The sequence below is a fragment of the Pan paniscus genome, chromosome 13, assembly GCF_029289425.2.
Source record: "Pan paniscus chromosome 13, NHGRI_mPanPan1-v2.0_pri, whole genome shotgun sequence".
In the NCBI taxonomy this organism is placed as follows: domain Eukaryota; kingdom Metazoa; phylum Chordata; class Mammalia; order Primates; family Hominidae; genus Pan; species Pan paniscus.
In genome coordinates this window covers 79,759,475-79,770,021 of record NC_073262.2, presented here as the reverse complement: position 1 = coordinate 79,770,021, position 10,547 = coordinate 79,759,475, and positions in this window count along the sequence as shown.

Below are 10,547 nucleotides of genomic sequence, written 5' to 3'. Positions count from 1 at the left end.
CAATGTAATAATTATAGAAATAAAGTGCACAATAATTGTGATGTGCTTAAATCAACCCCAAACCATATCCCAGCCCGGTCTGTGGAAAAATTCTCTTCCACAAAACCAGTCTGTGATGCCAAAAAGATTGGGGACCACTACCATAAAGTAAACTTTCTCTGGGAAAGTCCAAGAAAGTTACCTAATACTTAGGTTTCTTTAATGTGTATATTCCGCTTTAGTAGAAAAGTCTATGAAGTCCATGTACACTGCAAACTATGTTTTATCATCTTTATATCCCGAATCAGAAGGCACTGCTGTATCCTTTCTTTTCTTTTCTTGTTTCTCTGCTTTTGCATGTCACAGTCTTAATCACTTGCTCCTTTATTAAACAAACAAATGAACCCAATTAACCAAACAGTTCCCTAATTATCAAAATGATGTAAACTTATTAATGTAACAATGAAACAATCATCCATAGTGTCATTTCCCAGGAATAACCACTGCTACTACTTTAATTTTTTTTCTTTCCAAATGGAATGAATGTGTAATTTTTGGTTTTGTTTTTAAACATCAGCATTGTAGGGGGTCTATGATCTGACGTTTGCTCCCAACTGGTTCGGTGTCATTACATCCGAAGTGGGTCTTACTTTTCTTGGGGCTTTTTAATCCTAAAACCTACTTAGAGAAGTGGAGTGCAATTATTATTAATTCATCTCCTTTCTTATGCTTAGGAAAATAAACCTGCACCAATAATAAAAGTCAAAATGTTCCTTAGCCAAGTCATGTTGATACATGAAAGTTTTCTCTAATTTATTTACTCAAAGCAGAGCATTATAGACTAAAACATGTTCATTATGACTAATAGTCTTTTCCTAAGGCAAGATAATCACAACAGTGTCCTTAGGAAATCCTCTATATAATTGGGGTCAAACTCATATTCAGTTTTGTGTCAGTGTTTTCACTAAACTTTGCATTACCAGCATTTTCCATGTCAATAAATATTTTTCAAAAACATTATTTTTAATGGCTTCAAATACCATTATTTACTTAATGACCTTCCGGTTTTTGGATATTTGGGTTGTTTGCATGTTTTAAAAACTTTTTTTTGCTTTTATAACACTGTGACAAAAACACTTGAATGTAAACCTTTCACCTTAAGATGATTTCCTTGAGAATATATGCCTTAAGGATCCAGTAACCTCTTAATTGGCCTCTATTACTTCAGAGTTTATCTCCTGCCCGTTGCTGCCAGATGAATCTTCCTAAAACATTAATTATGTTGTATCATTTCTTGCTCAACAGCCCACAATGACTTCTCATTGCCTAGGGAAAGAAACTTCCAAATTCTTTAGCTTGGGGATTGAGGTACTTGACAGTCTTGTTTCTTTCAATTTCTATAATCGATTTTACCCAAAGTAACTGGGCTCTTTGGATGGCTTTGCTCTCACCTAGAACCCACCTAGAGGACTTTCACTGTTATCTTCAACCTTGCCTCCCTTATTTTCTGTTCCAAATCAAACACATAATACAGCTTCATCTCCAATGCTGATGTATGGGTTACACTGCCTATCAGAAAATAAAATATTTTAATTCATTCTTAAACATCTCAGTTATTTTCCCAAAGTTTCTCTCCTTCTAGTTGATGTCACATCTATTTCTTTTTCTTTTCTTTTTTTTTTTTTTTTGAGACAGAGTTTCAATCTTGTTGCCCAGCCTGGAGTGCAATGGCCTGATCTCGGCTCACCATAACCTCCACCTCCCAGGTTCAAGTGATTCTCCTGCCTCAGGCTCCCAAGTAGCTGGGATTACAGGCATGCGCCACCATGCCCGGATAATTTTTGTATTTTTAGTAGAGACAGGGTTTCTCCATGTTGGTCAGGCTGGTCTTGAACTCCTGACCTCAGGTGATCCACTCACCTCAGCCTCCCAAAGTGCTGGGATTACAGGCCTGAGCCACTGCGCCTGGCCATCCATGTCTATTTCTAATCAATCTCCCCCGATACACCCCACCTGCCCCAGCTTTTCTTTTCTTGATATGCCAGGGCTCTCTCTCTCTCTCTCTCTCTCTCTCTGTGTGTGTGTGTGTGTGTGTGTGTAAATGCATTATAAAATGCCTGAAAGTATATGAAATTCATGAAGAAGATTAAGGAAAACCTTTACTTTCTACTCTATATACCTCTGTATTGTTTGCACTTTTACAAGTATTTATTTTTAGCTGAAAAACAGTCACATATATATTTGTTTTTTAAAAATATTTACAGGTTTGTATGATATAATGGAGGAAGGGTTTATGAAACTGCTTTCTAGATTTTTAAAGCTCAGAGCAAATACCAATTTCATCCATGGCTTTGTTCTGATCATCTAAAAGCACTCTGCTATGTAAGTTCAACTGCTACCATCTTTCAAAGTTCAGCTGGGTTTCTGTAGCTTACAAGAGTTGGCCTTGATTATTGAAGCCCACAGTTGCCTCCACCAATTCAAAATGTTGTATGAAATTGACTTTCTTGGTCTTCATTTGGGGCATATGATGATGGAAAGAAAAGTTCATTTGATGGTTTAAAAAAAGATCAATTTAGCAGCAGCGTGAACCATGAAAAATGGTTCAGAATAACTTTCTGTTCATGTAACTCTCTTCTTTTTTAATTTTACTATGTATAGATAATTTATTCTTTGCTTTTTGTGTTTAGTGAGAGCAATGATTGTAGGTACACTTCTCTCTATGTGATCCTGGCAATGTCACAAGTCCTTTTGGGATTTCTTTATCCAGAATATGAAGGAGTTGAGCTAGGCATGTCTTCTAATGCACCTTCTGGTTCAAAAATTGTGATCCTGTTAGATGACATGATTTTGCCTGATAACTGACTTAATTTGAAAATGGTGGCCAGGCATGGTGGCTCATACCTGTAATCCCAGTACTTTGGGAGGCTGAGGCAGGAGGATGGCTTGAGGCCAGGAATTCTAGACCAGCCTGGGCAACATAGTGAGACCTCATCTCTACAAAAAAATAAAAATAAAAAATCAGCTGGGCCTGGTGGTATTCACCTGTAGTCCCAACTACTCGGGAAGCTGAGGTGGGAGGATCGCTTAAGCCCAGGAGTTCAAGGCTGGGGTGAGCTATGATTATATCACTGCACTGCAGCCTAGGTGACAGAGTGAGGACTCTGTTTCAAAAAAAAAAAAGGGGGGGGGAGGAAAGAAAATGGTTACATTTTGTTTGTTTATTTATTTATTTATTTTGAAACAGGGTCTCACTGTGTCACCCAGACTGGAGTGCGGGGGTGCGATTATGGCTCATTGCAGGCTTGACCTCCTGGGCTCAAGTGATCCTGCTGCCTCAGTTTCTGAGTAGCTGCACTACAGGCATGCATCATCATGCCTGGCTAACTTCTGTATTTTTTGCAGGGGGTTTCATCATGTTGTCCAGGCTGGTCTTGAACTCCTAGGCTCAAGCAATCCTCCCACCTTGGCCTCCCAAAGTGCTGGGATTACGGATGTGAGACACTGTGCTTGGCCTTTGGTTAATTTCTCTTTTAAAATGAAGTTATTCTAAATCTTTTTACCCCAAAACACTTATATATATATATAATTCCATATAATTAATCTAGTTGATGTAGTAGAAACTGCATTGACTTTGAAATCAAAATAACTTGATTTTGAATTCTAGCTCTACCATTACTGAATTCTGTTATCTTAAACATGTTACTTAGTATCAGTTTCCTTACATATAAAAACAGGGTAATAATCTTCATCTCCCTGGACTATACATGTGGAGGCACCCAAGACAGTGCCTGATATATAGTATACTTTCAGCGAATGTTAATTTTCTTTCTTCCTTTATCAGTGACTGATTTGTGAAAGGCATACTTTAAAAAGCAGCAAATGCTATTTTACACATCTAAATATCTATAAAGGAGATTCAGAGAGAACAAATCTCTGGCTGCTTTAAAACAGTGATATGATAACTATGAGTATGTGCTAAGAGTTATGTAATCCTTGCTCTAACTGTATGCAGAAATGCAGAGCTTTTTCCTTGTATGTTGTGGTTAGTAATAGAGGGTTATAAAAGTCAAGTGCATCTTTAATGCCTTATAATTAGTTGGTTAACATATTTAGCAACTAGGAACCTTAGATTGGGGTTTATGACAACTTGGCCTAATATCAAATACTATATAGTATATAGTATAGTATATCATATATATATAGTATACTATATATTTGACATAGTATATCAAATACTATATAGTTAGATGCGGGCTAACATCTAATTGGCATAGTAGACAAAGCGTCTTGGGCCTACAATGCTTTTAGAGGCTTATGAAATTGTTTTAATTTCTCTTATTTATTTATTTATTTATTTATTTATTTATTTATTTTTGAGCTGGAGTCTCACTCTGTCACCCGGGCTGGAGTGCAGTGGCAGGATCTCAGCTCACTGCAGCCTCCACCTCTGGGGTTCAAGCGATTCTCCTGCCTCAGGTTCCCAAGCAGCTGGGACCACAAGTGCCCAGCACAGGCGCACGCCACCACACCTGGCTAATTTTTGTATTTTTAGTAGAGACAGGGTTTTACCATGTTGGCCAGGCTGGTCTCGAACTGCTGAACTTAAATGATCTGCCCACCTCAACCTTCCGAAGTGCTGGGATTACAGGCATGAGCCACCGCACACAGCCTGTTTTAATTTCTTTTAAAATCAGAAGAAAAAAATGAACTTTTAGGTCAAATAAAATGTTTTGATATATAGCATTAATATATTCATCTTTACACCAGTGAGTTGTAAAACATAGTTTTGTTTCTTTACTTTTTTGTGTAGGAAGGAGCCCAAGAAAGTTATAATATAGTCCTGGATACTTTAATGAAGGTTTAGACTTTCAGGAAACACATCTTCTGACCTGGTCAGGCTGAGTGGTGTTTATGTGAACTAATTTCATCCTTTCCTGAGATGCACCAGAGAAGGAGGCTTGTTGGTGTGGTCAGAGTCCCATCCCAGCACATGGGTCTTTTTATTTTTTATTTTTGAAAAGTTTGTCTTAGTTTTCTTTTAAAAAAATTATTTTATTTATAATTTTTTTATTATTATGGATATATAATAGGCATATATATTTATGGGGAACATGTGATCTTTTGACACAAGCACACAATGTGTAATGATCAAATTAGGGTAATTGGGGTGTCTATCGCCTTAAGCAGTTATTTCTATTTGTGGCTCCACAAGAAGGTAGGAGATAAGCCAGACATGAAAGCAAAACAATAAAAACAGATATTTATAGCAAGCCATAGAGTCTTCTAGCATAAGACTAGAATCTTACGAGCAGAGAGTTCTCTCTTATCTCATACTTATGTAAATTTAATATATAAACTCCTTCATGAATATTAATGAATTTGTAAATGAAGGTTTGGGAAAAAATGCAACAACAGCCAAAAACAATTGGTAATCTAATTTTCGCTGAATAAAAGAGAAATATGAACTGCTTAAAAACAGGAAATGCAGAATAGAGCTGACTTGCTTAGATATGGAAAATGGATGTTGTGGGAGGGAAGCTATGATGCAGAATGCCTCATTATAGAGCAAGCTTGTCCAACCCGTGGTCTGTGGGCCACATGCAGCCCAGGACAGCTTTGAATTCAGCCCAGCACAAATTCATAAACTTTCCTAAAGCATTATGAATTTTTTAAAAAGCTCATCAGCTATTGCTAGTGTTAGCATATTTTATAGGTGGCCCAAGACAAATCTACTTCTTCCAATGTGGCTCAGGAACCCAAAACATTGGACATCCCTGATAGAGGGTCCCAATGTAAAGAGGAACATTTAGTCAGTAAAGAAACTGACCTCAGCTCTGCCTCTTAATCTGTTGGCATTAAGGGGTGGAGTAAAATGGGAATCAGCCATTATAATTCTATAATCTAACAAGTCCTTGATAGGACTTGATAAGACAAAACGAACCTGAGCGCTTCGTCTTGGGAGTCCTTGTTAATCTAAAATGCAGCCATAAGTGGAGGGGGCTGTAAGTTGGTTGGAGAGGAAAGATAGAAAGTGTCTTCTCCTACGACTGGGTCAGTGAGCTTTACTTTTCAGTTTAAATGTAGGATTTTAGGTTAATAATAATTCATGTTAATGATAACCAACATATCAGGAGCACTTACTTTGTGCCAGACACTAGGCTAAGCACTTTATATGGATTGATCATTTAATCCCTTCAGCAATCCTGTGGTGTAGGATCTATTATCATTTCCATTTTACAGATGAAGAAACAACAGAATTTAGGGAGGTTAAGTGACGTCTTTTCAGTCTCATAGCCAGCAAAGGGCAGATCTGGAGCTTGAACCCAGGCAATTTGACCCTGGAGCTTGAATTTTAACTTCTGCCATTACCCAAAGGATCCCATCTATGGCAGGACTTTTAAGAAAAATACAAGAGTATTATGGGTTGAGTTGCCCCCAACCCCAAATTTGTATTTTATTAAAGTCCTAACCAAAATACCCTAGAATGTGGTTGTATTTGGAGATAGAGTCTTTACAGAGATAATCATGTTAAAATGAGATAATTAGGTGGGCTCTGATCCAGTATTACTGTTGTCCTTTAAAGAAGGAGACATGCATACAAGGAGAATGCCAGGTGAACGTGAAGACCATCATTTGCAAGCCAAGAGAGGCCTGGAGCAGATCCTTCAGAGCCCTCAGAAGGAACCAACCCTGCTGGCACCTTGATTTTGGACTTCCAGCCTCCAGAACTGTGAGACCATACATTTCTGTTAAGTCACCCAGTCTATGATACTTTGTTAGGCAGATGTTTAGGGGCTAAAACATCTTCTGTGTGGACTAGTCCTATAGCAAGATAAAGTCCCCCAATACTATTTTGGAAACCCTGAATGCATCTTTTATCCTCTTTGTAGATAGAGAATAATCAAAATGTGGGAAATAGGATTTTGCTTTTTGTTCTTTCAGTAATTTTGGACAAATTGAAAATAAAAGTAGTCCAATAATTTAGGATCAACAGTGTAAGCACCTTGAATTCATGGCAAGTAAGACTTGGTGCATAGTAAAATTAAGTTTTCTTCTGTGCCTCTCAGACTAATATCAGACATTGTTGCCAAAATGAATTTCCAACTCAATCCAAATAAATGGCAGTGGTGATAGTAAAGTTGTCGAGCTTAAGAACATTTAGACACCCTTGGCGAAGAAAGCTATTAGACTGAGCTGAAGTGTCTTAATCACATTAAAAATATGTCCAAAGATATGCCCAATGATACTGGTTCAGATTGCATCAGATGCAGAGTTACTTTGGCACAAATCATTCAGTGGAAAAGTTGGTAGGATAATAAAAAAGCTATTTCAGGCAGATGATTTTAAAAAATTTCTCTGTAAGACAGACTTAAAGTATTATAACCATAGTTGCAGCATTGCTCATATTACTTTCATACAAATAATTTATTTGTATACTATGGAAGGGAGTAGTTTATTCTTCCTAAATTTCTCCTTCCTTCTTCTGTCACAGCAAATATATTGCTTGCATGACTCTGTTGAGGAAGTCGGAGTCTTTCCTAACCACCTTTCTGACAGGTGGCACTTTGAGAGCTCACTTGGTTTCTCAGTGTTTCCTTATAAGCCCCGATATAATATTTATTTAATTATGCTAGTCTCAAGGGGCTTTAATCAGTGAAAGTTCTCCAGAAGGAGATAAAATGCTTTTTTTCTGGCCAGGCACAGTGGCTTATGACTGTAATCCCAGTGCTTTGGGAGGCTGAGGTGGGAGGATAGCTTGAGGCCAGGAGTTCAAGACCAGCCTGGGCAACATAGTGAGACCCTGCTTCTAAAATAAAAATCAAAAACTAGCTGGGCATGGTGGTGCATGCCTGTAGTCCTACTACTTGGGAGGCAGAGACAAGAGCGCTGCTTGAGCTGAGGTGTTCGAGGCTGCAGTGAGCTATGCTTATGCCACTGCATTGCAGCCTGGGTGACGGAGCAAGACCCTGTCTCAAAAAAAAGTTTTTTTTCTTTATTTGTTTGTTGTTTTGAAATATTGAAATATAAATGAGATTCATAGGTGAAAATAATTTTTTAAAAAATCGTATATTATTACATAGGTCTTCAAAAGAAATCATTGATCAGAAGGCATTTTCTTAGTTGCTGACATAGTTTGGATATTTGTCCCCTCCAAGCATCTTGTTGAAATTTGATCCCCAATGTTGGAGGTGGGCCCTGGTTGGAGGTGTTTAGGTAATAGTGGCAGATCCCTCATGATGGACTTGGTGCTATCCTTACTGTAACGACTTAGTTCTCATTCTATTAGTTAATGTGAGATCTGATTGTTAAAAGGAGCCTTGCACCTCCTACCCCTCTCTCTTGCTCCCTTTCTCACCCTGTGACACACTGGCTCCCCTCCCTTCTGCCATGATTGGAAGCGTACTGAGGTCCTCACCAGAAGCAGATGCTAGTGCCTTTCTTTTTGTATGGCCTGCAGAACCATGAGCCAAATAAACTTCTTCATAGCAATGCAAAGTGGACTAAGACAGTTGTGATTTGAACATATAGGTAGGATGTGTTTAATTGTATGTAAATTTTAATTTTGATAGTCATATTAGACTAGGAAATGGCATAGAAGACATTTGTTGCACATGATAAGTGTACCAGATGCCTCTTGTGTGCCACTTGAGATTTTCTGGCCTTCACCTGTCTCCCTAGAGCTTTGGTCCTCTTCTTCTACTCCAAAGGCTGTGATGGCAACTGACTTGTAAGGCTCCAGGATGCAGGAGATGTGAGGGAGTTGGTAGATAATCTCTTTTTCTGTTTTCCACCCCACGATGGACTAGTCCATGGAAAAGCTTTCTGTGCAACCTATCCCAGTGAGCATGTCTGTTTGTGAAGTGGCTGATTTGCCATAGCAACAGTTTGTAGTTTCTTCCCTTGCTAACCTGCGGCAGTTCTCTTTCCCATCACTCACGCTGACCTGGGATCACACCTCCCAATAAAGTTTAGCACTTAAGCCTTGCCTCAGCTTCAACTTTCAAGGGAACTTTGTCTGGGGCAATAAGAGTTCCATCAATGTTTAGTAAATGGAATGGAATACAAAATAAAATGTAGGCCAAATGGGGTCTTTTATTAATCATTTTAATTTTTCTATGTTTCAGAAGAACTTGATGTATACCTCCTGACCTGTTCATCTTGTAGCTGCCTCTTGACAGGTAAGTGTGATGCTAGAAATAATCAGCCAGTCAATGCCTATTTCACTGGATAGTGAGGGATGAAGTCACATTTCCAAAAGGCTTATTTAATAAGGGAAGGGTGAATTATTCTGGGTGAGAACAGTCCAGATTGTGAGCCTGAAACTCATGTTTTCCTCAGAGAAATAGCTCACTTTTAGCTAATCCATCTTCTCTAGGTACCTCTACGGTTAGGCAAAACTGCTACACAAATTCTGACCTTCATTTTTCCTTGAAAAGAGAACTAAACTATTTCTCTAGTGTTTATCCAGTTTCAGTGGATTTGTGATGTGTACGTGAGACTTGAAAGACTGAAAATGTGAGGCTGCTCTGTGAAATGGACAAAAAAGAGAGAAGGCAACTTTAATTTAATTTTTTAACCACTCTCTTGCCTTTAGTAACTGAGAATTGTTAGAAATGCATAGTAACTAAAGGCAAATTGGTTAAGACATTCAAGATGTTAAACAAAGGATATATAGCATTTGTTGTTTATTTCAGTGCCTGCCTGTACTAGGGACCCAGACGTTTATGCTCTTGGGGAGGCAGGCAGGCAGGCATTATTACTATTTTTATTGTCACGACTGTTATCAATAATAAAGAAAATGGTTACAGAAATGAAAGTAAGGAGGTGCCAGCTATGCTGACCTGTATGAAATCTTTTGCAATTTAATGAAAAAAGACAAGAAGAGACAATGTTTAGAGTATGACCTATTTTTTTCATGTGTATATTAAATTGGGTCAGGTAACTATATTTGCAGGTAACTTTTTAAAAGAATTATGTAGTCAATCATATCCATAGTAAATGAGCAAAAGTATAAATTTGTATAATTTGACAACTGAAAAGTATGAAAAGGAAAGCCTTGGTAGGGAATATTAAGTTAAAAAAGGAAACCTGAAAGGTCTGCTTTTATCAAGATACATGCAGGGGAGATTTACTATAAATCAACTGATCAGACGTATGAGTCATACTCATGGATGTTACTGGAACTGGCTCTTTGGTTCTTACCATCACTGGAGGTAATGCTTGATCTTTTCACTGACCATAAAGATGTTTCAAAATCAGTGACATAAGCTGCACTCTACAATAGAGTCCACCGAGGCCAACTGCAGCTACAAATGTATTGAAGTATTGTCCAGCAAAGATGCGATGTTCATCTGGCTTTTACTTTTGCTATAAGGGCAGAAGTGAAAAAACATTTATTTTGACTAACATAAAGTCATTATAAATGAGGCAAGACAGCATTGGAGCATGAAGAATGAGCATCCCATCCATGCTAGTGGGAAAACTAAGAGATGGTGTGAGCTTCATGTCGGTGGAGGTGCAATGAGCAGGATTCACACGGACATCCATTGTGGTCATTTCGAGAC